The following is a 13267-nucleotide window of genomic DNA, read 5'->3' as shown; positions in this document are numbered from 1 at the left end:
GCAATCGACAAAAGGAAGGAGTGGATTACAAAGAAACCTTTGCTCCGGTGGTTAAGATGACAACAGTTCGCATTGTTCTTGAGGTTGCAGCTACAAAGAACTGGGAGTTATATCAAATGGACGTCCAAAATGCCTTCTTACATGGCGATTTGGACGAAGAGGTCTACATGACCCTGCCACCAGGAGTGTCTCATGCGAATCCTAACAGTGTGTGTCGGCTCAAGAAATCTATATACGGTCTTCGTCAATCGCCGCGATGTTGGGTCTCCAAGCTGTCTAAAGCTTTACTTGATTTTGGTTTTAAACAGAATCACAAAGACTATTCTCTGTTCACACTTCTGCGTGCTGGCACTACACTGTTTGTCTTAGTGTATGTTGACGATTTGGTTGTCGGAGGTGATAACCCTCTGCTTATTTCTACTTTCAAGTCTTACTTGAGTAGGTGTTTTAAGATGAAGGATTTGGGTGTTTTACGCTATTTTCTTGGCATTGAAGTTTCCCGTGGCAAGGAAGGAATCTACTTGTCCCAGAGAAAGTATTCGCTTGACATTATTGAGGAGTGTGGTCTTCTTGGTGCTGCCCCAGAACCTACACCTATGGAAGAAAATCATAATTTGGCTAGAGATGCTGGTCCTTTCTTCACCACGCCATCACGATATCGTCGTTTGGTTGGACGCCTGGTTTATTTGGCTGTTACTCGACCTGAGATCAGTTATGCTGTTCATATCTTAGCACAGTTCTTGAAAGCTCCACGACAGAGGCATTGGGTGGCGGCTCTACGTTTGGTTCGCTATCTGAAAGGGGCGCCTGGTCAAGGGATTTTGTTACGGTCTCAGAGTGATCTTCGGATTACTGCTTTTTGTGATTCAGATTATGCAAAGTGTCCTTTGACCCGTAGGTCTCTTACCGGCTACATTGTCAAGCTTGGAAACACGATTGTCTCATGGAAGACAAAGAAGCAGAAGGTTGTTTCACGTTCGTCAGCAGAGGCAGAGTATAGGGCAATGGCCATGACTCTTAGTGAGTTGAAGTGGATCCGAGAATTACTTCAAACCATTGGCATTGCACAGACGGCTCCGATGTATATGCATTGTGATAGTGAGGCTGCGATTCACATTGCCGCGAATCCGGTTTTTCACGAACGTACAAAGCACATCGAGGTGGATTGTCATTTCGTTCGGGATGCGGTCATGGATGGTACACTTGTTACACCTCATGTTCGGACTAAAGACCAGTTGGCTGACATTCTAACTAAGGCGTTACCGCATCGTACGTTCCGTTATCTACTTGGCAAGATGGGCGTTAAAGACTTACACGCACCATCTTGAGGGGGAGTATTAGGATAGGACTAAATATTTTGGGGATTATGTCAAATATATGATTTGTGTTTATCTTTACTAGATTATAGGATCCTCAATTGTGTATAAATACTTGTACAATCGTATGATCAATACAACATAGAGCATTATTCAGCCTTTCAAACCAAGAAGTGTTTACGATATGTCCGATAGATATGCTCTAGGTTACGACAACAACAACAATCAACATTCATACGAAGGCTACAAAATCTTGAGGTTCCCAGCTGATGGTCGAAGCCTTTTGGAAATCTTTGTGCTAAATGTAACTCATGGAGGGTTCTTCCTAACATCCCTCTCAAAGGTAAACAACGCGTTATTGGAAGAGGCGTGTCTTTGAAGGGAAACACCTATTGGCTTTCTTGTTTTTTGGAAGACTTCGAAATATTGAGTTTTGATTTCGCAACGGAAAGATTTGTAATCTTGTCTTTTCCATTTATTTTACCGCTTCGGATGTCTGATTCCAATACCGTAGCTCTATCAGTTGTTAGAGAAGATCAACTATCGGTGTTACATCTGAACCTTGATACGAGACAGATGGAGATATGGGTGAGTAATACGATTGATGATGATACTGAAACTGCGCTTTCTTGGAGCAAATCCTTTGAATTTGATCTATACTCTCACTTCGATCTTAGTCTTCTAAAAATGAGCTTCTTCATTGATGAAGAGAAGAAAGTGATAGTGTCTTGTGGCAGAAGCAAGGATCACAAGCAGAAGATTATATACATTGTTGGGGAGAATGATTGCAGAAAATTTTATTATTATACATTAGACCAATCAAATCCTTATAATTGGTTTCTCTTTGGTTATGTTCCAAGTATAGTTAGTTTAAATCCACAAATGTAAACTTTTTTTTTCTTTCTTTGAAATAATGTTTTCGCTTCCTTCTTATATTTTGGTGCCATCCATTTTTTAAGATTTATCTAATGTTTATAATAAATCTAACAATACTCTGTTATAACCTCATCAGATTCAAGAGTCAAATTAAACATATGAGTTCTGTACATGCAGACAAATCATATTATTGAAAAACTTCTTTTGAGTTGAATCATGTAGCTATTTTTATACATCGATGATGAGGTTTCATTTTGAAACACTTGTTAGACCCGTTGATCGGACAACTTCGTAAAACAGAATTTCTGGCCGAACCTTTCTTTCTCCACAGAATCTAACCACACTCTTCCAGTTGCCAACATCCTATGGCATCAAAACACATATATCAATAATATTATGGCCAATCTAAATTCACTATATAGTCAACTCAAGGAAGACAAGGGGGAAACTGTTTCGTCTTACCTCTCCTGCTAAAGCATCACGTCTGAGATTGACCCAACGGTTCTTTTCATAAGCTATGCAAAAGTATTCTTCTTCTTCACCACAACAAACCTGCATCACATCTCATATTGTGAGACTGTAAGAGAGAGATACAGAGTAATAATAGCAAAAACATTTGTGATCGAGTTTTAGATGTACTACCATTGACACAAGCCGATATTTAGTTTTTGGTTCTAAGCCTTCGTACATCCTGCTCATATCTATCTCCCAATCCAAAGCCTTTGTTGTTTCAGATATTTCTTTTCCAGTTTCACTCTTCTTCCATTCTAACACTAATGTTGCAAAACCATAAAACACCAACTTTGCTTTATCATAAGTAGGCATAAATATATGATGAAATAAGTACATAAGATCACAATCATATGGCGCTCCAAACTTACCGATTGTGAAGATAGGTGGGCATTTACTTATAATGTGATGAACAAAGTTTGTTATTCCGCATCCTCCTGTTGTAGTGTCACATAACATTTTATATTCCATGCGAATCACCTTTAGGATATCCACAAACTTTATATTCCCAAGAGCACACTGCATATATGTAAGCACAAAAAAACAGTCCTATAAGGGGAAGTACCAATCTCAGTAAAAAAAAAAAAAGAGGGCAGTAAATGAAACATACATTCAAGTCTCTGGTTGAATCTGCAGCAATAACAATGCCGTAAGAACTTTGCTCTGGATAATTTGGTTTCTTTCTGCAGCTTCTACAACTCATTCTTTCATTTTCCTCCAATGTAAAAAGGCGAGTTACCAAGCTTTCGATTTCAGCATTTTTCCAGCAATGCCAAAACTCAAGGATGGCTACAAGAACCTCAGAAGCACCACTTGACTGAATATAGAACAAAATAGAAAAAAAATTATTATAACAATTAAGCATACCAACAAAATAATAATAAACCTCCTTTTCTCCACACGAACCATGGAAATAGCTTCTTCTAGGGAAGCAAGTAAGTCACTCAAGAGGTAACTGTAGACTCCTTCATTTTTTATCTCCTCTGACACAAAAGCAGTAAAGAAATTTTGTAGCGCAGAAGGATCTTGGTCTTCCAGGTGGTCTTGAAATGCTTGCATCAAATCTTCTTTGAGAATCTTAATGTTCAAGAGGGCCTGCAGTACCACATGCTTTTGTGAATTTTTCGAAGACAGTAACAAAGTACAGAGGTATGCAGTAGATTAAATCAGAAGATGAGAGTCTAGGTATTAAATCTTGTTTTGGTTGGTAACTGCTTCACCTTCAGCGTCATGTCAAGAGCTGAATTGTATCTGGCTGCAGCTTCTCCAAGTGCTGATTCCAAATGTTTCGACTGTGAATCTTCTCCAGGCAAGTTTCGAATACCTTGAAGATGGTGAATGAAACAAATAAAAATTATGCATATAACTCAAATAGTTCATCGGTTGGTATCATTTACACGTTTAACTCAAATAAGAATTAAGACTTATGCAAATTACTCAATTTGGTCAACTCTAGTACCTTGCTCTTGATCGACAGTGTTGGATGAAATTTCCAATCGACACCCTTCACTTGCAAGTGTATTACCTGGTTCCATAGAATCTTCGTTCACTGTTAGTGATGGAGATGTACTCTCCGGTTCAAGGTTGACAGAAGGCTTACTAGACATGTAAGAACACGTTTTCCTCAGAGAAAATCCGAAAACAATTTATAACATGCAAAAAAGACTCTTGAGGTACTTACTCCTTAACAGTCTTATAAAGGGGACAAGACATGCTCGTTGAAGTTCTCTGTTGCACCATGAAGACCATTCATTCTTACAAACGAATAACCAAAAATTCAGAAAAGCAAATTGAGAAATTATAAACTCAAAGACCTTTTTGCTATTCTTTTTCATCTTCTTTGACCGTGACTTCTCCTCTTCGAGTAAAAGTTCTGCTTCTGCAGCATCTGACTTGGCTTTGGATTCCATATTCACAATTTCATTCTAGACGAGAAAAGACATAATGACATATAAGAAACAATTCAAAGGCCAAATAAAGCGGAATACGAAATCTCTCTGTATATAGCCGAAGCTTCAAACTAACCAGTAAGAACGGTTTCAACAGTTGAACGATGTAAGTGCGGTTGTCAACAATCGAAAGTCTGGTGAGGTCGTTCAGCAAACTAATCCTTGAATTATCAACCAGCAGAATCCTTGAATCGATTAGGAGAACCTGTAAGTCATGTAGATACTTTAAGATAGCAATTCATGTCATTATGTTGCTAATGAAAAATTAAAAAACCATGAATGAACCTTGAAGGTGACCACTGATTTCAAAATTCTTAAGGACTTCACCACTATATCATCGCTGAGATTTTTATGCTCACGTATAATATTCATGCAACCTTCAAAATCAGGGAGATCAAGTGTCAGATCCGAAGCTCCTTGGAGAACATCTTGCACCGCACACAAAAAAAAATTTGTGGCGAGGGAATTTCTGGGGACACGCTCTTCGCATCTATTGCATAGAAGAGATGCATAGCTGTTCCACTCTTCTTCCTGAAGATTTCTTCTCCTTTCATTTTCTCCCTTACACAAATTTTCGGCGACAAGAAGAGCTTTACTATAATCTAAGACTTTCAGTTTCTTTGCATATTTGGTTTCCAAATTTCTACATGTGAACTGAATAGCTCTCAGAACAGCCACCCAAATATAAAGATTATGTTCCCTGATAGGTTTGGGAAAGGTCTTCTCTACTGAATTGTAGTCAGTTAACCATGATACGATATCATCTCCCTGAGCATGTGCTTTGCCGTAGTGAACATTGGGATCGAAAACATTGATTGTCCCTTCATCATCATGTGGATCATTATTACTACTTTTCAGCAACCTTCTGTCTAAAAGCAGAAGTGAAAACTCCGGGTCAAAGTCGATACTTTCTTTAGCTCGAGTAGAATCCAAGATACGGTCCACTGCTCTGCAAACTATATTTGTACCATCATCCCGTTCACATTTGATGCGTTTTAGAAAGTTTAGGATTTGACTGAGTTCATGACATTCCAGAAAACAAATACTCTGAGGTGTTTCCACCAGGTGAGAATCAACAAGAATCTGTTCGGAAACGTTAAGTTTTCCAAGATGCCTAACCGGATAAAGCTTCATCCAGTCTCGAATGCTACATGAGAGAATTTTAAGGTCACAAAACATCACAAGGAAAAATTTGATTTCCTTAAGTAACTTACTGCGCATTTCATCCGTAGCTAAAGGCCATTCATTGGACCATCCATTCTTATATGAAAACGATTTCACCTCCCCAAACTGATTTTTGATCATTTCAACGGCAGCTACTGTATCCACAGGTTCCCAACTTCCAAACGATATCTTACGAGCCCATTCTTTGCCTATCCTCTTGACCATATCCATTTCCTCTGAAGGTGTAAAATCTGCAGCATGTTCTTTTTCAAGATGTTTCTTACATTCTTCAGCAGTAGAAAACTTCTTCGAACATTTACTTCTGCACATCCAGAATGTCCATTTCCTGTCTTCCTTGGCAGATTCAAGAATTTTCTTTAAAGCATCTCGTCCCTTTCTGGAATGGACTCCCTCCACAAAACTAATAAGCTTTGCAATGCTCACTTTCATAAAGTCCCTCTTGACCTTAACATCCAAACCTAACCAAAACAACCTCAATCCTTCAAACTCATTCTTAACCAGCTCTGCACTTTTCTTTGACTCCAAAACTTCTGACTCACAGTTTTCTTCTAGTGAACCCACCAGTCTCTCAGTCTTTGAATCAGCGATATTTGACTCTGCATCGTTGACTAAACTCTCCATGTCTTTCTTCACATCTTCCTTTAGCCCTTGCAAAGTCTCTTGAGCATCAGACGATTCAGAGTCGTCCGGGTACGCAACAGATAGACACTGTTTTGCTACCTTGACACATTTCTTGTAATACGATACTGACCCAAGCTCTTCACCCAAATAGTAGAGTCCATGTGCACAAGGTCGTGATAACAACACGTTTTCCGAAAAACACCCTACAGAACCGAACATGTACACGAAATCTACGTACGGGTTCTTTATCGTTTCCGCTAGATCAATGAACATATTACCTTGTTCGAGATGAAGAAACCACGAGTTCTTGTCTTCCTTGTGAACTGCGATCATATCTTCGATGATCTCAAAGGCCTTGATGCAATCTCCATTAGCGAAGAGCTCTTTTGCATCTTTCCAGAGTTTTACTCTCTCGGCATCTTTCAGAAAAGTAGTAAGCTTCATGGTAGCAACGGTTTCTCAAGATTCTTGCGGCTTTCTTGCTCTCTCTCTCTCTCTCTCTCTCTCTGAATGTGTTAACGTACAGAGTCGTCGAGGCGGGAACATCAACGAATATAACAGCAAGGTACAACGTATCACGTGAGAGCCACGTGACAAAAAAAGAAAAAAAAAAAACAGAGACCCAAGTGTTGAGCATTGGGGAATTCAATCGAACACCTTTTGTGCATTACGCGTTTGGGATTTTTCACGAGTAAATCGGCAACATAGAACTCAAAATTTGTGTGAATCTTCGAGTTTAGAACTGTAGTCATGTTTAGGATGAACAAAACTTGGAATTGTGGCCCTGTGGGAGATCTCTCGTTTTGAAGACGGTGGAGAAAGCAAGAGACGACTACTCTACTTTTCAAATTTCTATTACTTTCCACATTTTTTAGACTTCGTGTTTGTTTCTTTTTTTTTTGGTGGTAGAGACTTTGTGTTTATTTCTTGATTCGTTGTTTTGTATGTAAAATAAAATACTTCTGCTATAGTTGTGTATACAAGATATGTAAAGAAGATTCTATTTCCAAGTAGTAGATTAAGTTCTTTTGGGAAAAACATTTTATCAAATTGATCGTATTATATTTTTAACTCTGAATGAAATGGTGACTAGTGGGATATTCTATTATTGCATTCTCGCATTTATCAGAATAACCAATCTTTCGAATTTGCTTTAGCGCAATGACACATATAGTAAATCTTTGATTTTATATCTCAATTTATATGAACGTTTTGATCATTGTAATCGATTTAACAAATTGGATAAGTAAAAATCAAAGTATATATCAGAAGTATGATAAGTTCTAGATATGCTAGGTTGGTGCAGTATATGTAGACAAGTATGACATCAAAAATCGAAAAGATCAAATATATTTTCAAAACTTCATATTCATATTGTACTTATTTTAGTTAGTTAAGGGAAAGTTGTAACATCCGCGAACCGGATTTTGTGATTTTGAAAGGAGTGTCGATCGACACCCTAGTGGCATCGATCGACACCACTAATTTCTGGGTTCGGCCGGTTTGATTAATTACCGAATTGGTTCGGTTTGGTTCAATTAAATCTCTAAATCGTGTTATAAGCGTCTAAGGACGAGTTTAAGGGTTTTTGGGAAGTTATTTGGTCGCCGCTTAGTGAAAGAAAGAGAGAAAAGAGAGAGAAACGTTCTTGAGTTTTTTTGGGCTTGTTCTTGGAGATTTTGGAGAGATCTGAGGCAGTAGAAGTGTTAGATGTTGCTGGACACGAAGGGGGAGCTTCTGGGGGTGTTGTTTTCCACGTTTCTCATTTCAATCTTCCTGTTCTTGAGGTGAGTGCTTGACCATGGTTGATCTAAGCATGAGATCTCTCTTGTTTGTGTGTTTTCTTTGTTGTTTGTGTTGTTTTGTTGCTTGGGTTCGTTGCTTTTGTGATTCCCAGTGATTTTCTGAGGTAATTGGGTGAGTTTGAGACGGATGCGAGATGATTGGGAAGGAGAGTTCGATGTTCGGTTTCGCGCAGATCGTGTCCGCAGAGGAGGCATCGATCGACACTAGGAAGCATCGGTCGACACCATTTGGAGTGGCATCGATCGACACTGTTTAGCATCGGTCGACACCATTGTTTGTAGCATCGATCGACACCGTGAGGCATCGGTCGACACTGGTCTCAGTCGAGACTTGTTTCCTGGTTTGATGTATTGTTGTGTGTTGTTTGTTTTGCTTAAACTTGAGGGTCTCATATGTTTGTGTGTATAACCCAGTAGATGGGAGGACGGCCTCACTAAGTATTTATGATAATACTTACGCATCTCAATTGTTGTTGTGGTGTGCAGGTATGTGACGTGGAATCATGGCGATGAGGAGGAGGATGAACTAGGGTCTCGTTTGTGTGTTGTTGGTCTTTGTTATATTGTTTAGGATGGAACCTTGGATAGAGATATGTTAGGTTGCTGGATAGAATGGATAGAAATGTTATTGTATTGGTTTTGTATTATTGATATGTTTCCGCTGTGCATGTAATTGGATGTTGGTTTATTATTGGTTGGCTACTGTGTGTGGGATGGTTTGTTTAATTAAGTAGTATGGGATACTTAATTATATATTGTATTTAATTATTAAAAAGAAAAAAAATGGGTCGGGTTGTTTCATTTTGGTATCAGAGCCTTTACGGTTCTAGGATGGTTAAATGGATGGTTAGAGCGGTTAGGAATTTAATTGGGTGAATTATTTTCCTTTTTGCTTGATGCATGATGTTGTGTGATGGAATTGATTATGAGTAGTTAGTCAATTTGTTTGCGGTATGGAGTCCTAGTATCATCCTCTTCGAGCCTTCAATGAGATTCCACGGTAAGATGTGTACTCTATGTGCGGTTTTTGAATTGTGTGCTTAGCCTTCTGTTCTGGGTAGTGCAGATGGCTAGAGAGGGTGCTGTTGGTCGCGGTCGTGGTCGTGGGCGTGGTCGTGGTCGTGGTCGTGGTCGGGGACGAGGTCAGGTTCCTAAGGCCAGTGTGAGTGTAGCCCAGAGCATGGCCAGTGAGGAGGTGGCGGAGTCACAGGTTCATCCTAGTGTGTCTGGAGACCAGGCTGGTTTGGGTGACGGCAGGGCGGATGGGCCCGGTGTCGGTCATGGTTTTGCCCCGGGTGTGGGGGTTGCAGCGGGAGGTGCTCCAGGCAGGGAGGATGTCTTGATGGACTTGCTAGCTCAGGTTTTGCAGCGACTTCCAGCATGTGTGCCGCCAGTGGTTGGTGGGCAGGATCCAGTAGTGCCGCCAGTGGTTGGTGGGCAGGGTCCAGTTGTGCCGCCAGTGGTTGGTGGGCAGGATCCAGTAGTGCCGCCAGTGGTTGGTGGGCAGGGTCCAGTAGTGCTGCCAGTGGGTGGTGGGCAGGGTCCAGCGGTGCAGCCTGTGGTGGGTTTGCAGGCAGGTGTGCAGCCGGGGGCCGAGGTAGTGGATGCTCAGTATGTGCGGATGATGGAGCAGCTGCGGCATGTGGGAGCCGGGTATTTCTCAGGAAGTACCGATCCGAGTGTAGCGGATGAGTGGAGAGAGCGGATGGAGGATATTTTCCTTTCGCTTAGGTGTCCCGACCGGTACAGGGTGGATCTGGCAGTGTTTTACTTGTCAGGAGATGCTCGTGTGTGGTGGAGGTCGGTGACAGCACGGAGGGTGCAGCGGGGTATGTCTTGGGGAGATTTTGTGGGGGAGTTTAACTCCAAGTATTTTCCTCAGGAGGCTCTTGATCGTATGGAGGCACGGTTCTTGGGTTTGACTCAGGGGGACCGTACAGTGCGGGAACTGGATGCAGAGTTCAGTCGGCTTGTGGGGTATGCAGGCCGGGCTTGGGAGCCTGAGTCGGCTCAGGTGCGGAGGTTCTTGCTGGCTTTGCGAGATGATCTGAGGACTCGGTGCAGAGTGAGGAGCTATGCCACGAGGGCGGAGCTGGTTGAGGTTGCAGCTGGGATAGAGGATGACTTGAGGTCACAGTTAGTGGTGGTCAGTCCAGCGGTTCGTTCAGAGGAGACATTGGAGCAGAGCATTCCAAACAAGGATAGGCAGTTGGAGCAAAGGCGTAAAAGGAAGCGGGAAGAGACGACAGTGGCGAACCAAGGTGGCCAGAGAGGTTATGGGAGCGGGAGCATGGATCACGTGTCGGCAAGCGGGGCCAGGGGAGGTGATTCGCAGGAGTACCGTCGAGTGTGTTATCATTGCGGGGAGGAAGGGCATATCAGGCCTTTCTGTCCTAAGAGGAGGCAGATGATGGAGGTTGCGGCGCAGCCGAAGGGAGGACCGGGTGTCCATTCCGGCGCTTAGTTTTAGCTTATGTATTCTTTCTTTCATTATGTATTTTCATTTGGAGTTGTAAACGATTATTGCATTTGAGGTTCTAATAAAAGTTGGAGTTCTTTGGTTTTGGGATTTGTGAAAAATCACTGGAAAGGAAATAGCACGGGAGTCTATAAATGGAAAGTTTCCATAAATAGAAGGTAGCTACAAATGGAAAGTTTCCATAAATAGAAGGTTGCTATAAATGGAAAGTTTCTAAAAATAGAAGTTTCCAGAAATGGAAAGTGTTGAGGTAGATCTAGTCGGGAGATACTCGTTGACATCGGACTTATTTGCTCAGGATTGTGTGGGCCCAACTCATGTGATACCGATAGCTCAATGGACTTTGTGGCCAGAGAGTGGGAGTGGTATGTTTGCTTCGGATGACGATCCGTGAGCGTGCTTTAGGGTGACGACCTTAGAGCGGGATTTTGAGACTCCCTGGATACCGTAGCTGTGAGCCGTGGCTCGGCAGTGAGCCGGTATGTCTCGAGGGTTGCGACCTGAGAGCGGGGGGAGTGGGCATGTGAGACTCCCTGGATACCGTAGCTGTAGGCTGTGGCCTGGCAGTGAGCCGGTATGACTCGAAGGTTGCGACCTGAAAGCGGGGGGAGTGTGTGTGTGAGTGACTTCCTGGATGCCGTAGCTTAAGGCGGTTGGCCTGATAGCGAGCCGGCATGATTCGTTGGTTGCGACCACGGACAGGGGAAGCACTGAGTTGTGAGCAAATAGTGTCTTTGATGTGAGTATATTGACTAGAGGGAGACCTCGTGGTTCAGTCGGAGGTGTGCGGGCTGTTGCGACAGTGCACGGGAAACCTTGGCTGACGGTATTTAGTCCGGTCGGGGACGTGCGGGCCGTGTTGACGGTGGCACGGAGGTCCTTGACAGTTGGACGGTTTTGCGGGATTCGAGGACGAATCCATATTGGTGGGGGAGAATTGTAACATCCGCGAACCGGATTTTGTGATTTTGAAAGGAGTGTCGATCGACACCCTAGTGGCATCGATCGACACCACTAATTTCAGGGTTCGGTCGGTTTGATTAATTGCTGAATTGGTTCGGTTTGGTTCAATTAAATCCCTAAATCGTGTTATAAGCGTCTAAGGACGAGTTTAAGGGTTTTTGGGAAGTTATTTGGTCGCCGCTTAGTGAAAGAAAGAGAGAAAAGAGAGAGAAACGTTCTTGAGTTTTTCTGGGCTTGTTCTTGGAGATTTTGGAGAGATCTGAGGCAGTAGAAGTGTTAGCTGTTGCTGGACACGAAGGGGGAGCTTCTGGGGGTGTTGTTTTCCACGTTTCTCATTTCAATCTTCCTGTTCTTGAGGTGAGTGCTTGACCATGGTTGATCTAAGCATGAGATCTCTCTTGTTTGTGTGTTTTCTTTGCTGTTTGTGTTGTTTTGTTGCTTGGGTTCGTTGCTTTTGTGATTCCCAGTGATTTTCTGAGGTAATTGGGTGAGTTTGAGACGGATGCGAGATGATTGGGAAGGAGAGTTCGATGTTCGGTTTCGCGCAGATCGTGTCCGCAGAGGAGGCATCGATCGACACTAGGAAGCATCGGTCGACACCATTTGCAGTGGCATCGGTCGACACTGTTTAGCATCGGTCGACACCATTGTTTGTAGCATCGATCGACACCGTGAGGCATCGGTCGACACTGGTCTCAGTCGAGACTTGTTTCCTGGTTTGATGTATTGTTGTGTGTTGTTTGTTTTGCTTAAACTTGAGGGTCTCATATGCTTGTGTGTATAACCCAGTAGATGGGAGGACGGCCTCACTAAGTATTTATGATAATACTTACGCATCTCAATTGTTGTTGTGGTGTGCAGGTATGTGACGTGGAATCATGGCGATGAGGAGGAGGATGAACTAGGGTCTCGTTTGTGTGTTGTTGGTCTTTGTTATATTGTTTAGGATGGAACCTTGGATAGAGATATGTTAGGTTGCTGGATAGAATGGATAGAAATGTTATTGTATTGGTTTTGTATTATTGATATGTTTCCGCTGTGCATGTAATTGGATGTTGGTTTATTATTGGTTGGCTACTGTGTGTGGGATGGTTTGTTTAATTAAGTAGTATGGGGTACTTAATTATATATTGTATTTAATTATTAAAAAGAAAAAAAAAGGGTCGGGTTGTTTCAAAAGTATGCGTGGTTATGCTCACTTTACAATGTAGATTTTCCTGAAAATAGTTTTACTGACGTGACGATTGTTGAAGGTTGACGAGAGAAGAACACCTTATTGTTTATGAATTAATATTTACTTTCATGAGAATAGTGTTACAATATACAAGCATATATATAGGAATGTCATTTAACTTACTTTCCTAATTAATGAGATCCTATAAAATATTTACAAACCATTCATATGATTATGGTAGATTTACATATCTTCTACATATTGTCTTATAACAATAGCCTACAAAGAGACTGTTAAACAAGAAACATATTAGCCCAATAACACATAGTAAATCTTTGATTTTATCCTCTATTTATATAAATGTTTTGTTCATTGTAATCGATTTATCA

General features: G+C 41.8%; 1 pseudogene across 1 annotated transcript; it reads right to left on the bottom strand.

Annotated features, from left to right (window-relative positions):
* Positions 1 to 2351: 2351 nt before the first annotated feature.
* LOC147944034 (uncharacterized) lies at positions 2352 to 7364 on the bottom strand (annotated as a pseudogene). The gene is made up of 11 exons (XR_015557202.1): positions 4937 to 7364; positions 4728 to 4856; positions 4517 to 4627; positions 4384 to 4430; positions 4162 to 4301; positions 3923 to 4026; positions 3609 to 3797; positions 3313 to 3519; positions 3074 to 3221; positions 2655 to 2965; positions 2352 to 2555 (listed from the first exon to the last, which is right to left on the bottom strand). The product of XR_015557202.1 is annotated as an uncharacterized LOC147944034 (transcript).
* Between the last annotated feature and the right edge of the window lie 5903 nt (positions 7365 to 13267).

This window comes from Camelina sativa, chromosome 5 (assembly GCF_030686135.1).
Source record: "Camelina sativa cultivar CO46 ecotype springtype chromosome 5, ASM3068613v1".
Lineage (NCBI taxonomy): Eukaryota > Viridiplantae > Streptophyta > Magnoliopsida > Brassicales > Brassicaceae > Camelina > Camelina sativa.
This window is presented reverse-complemented; position numbering and strand designations above follow the sequence as displayed.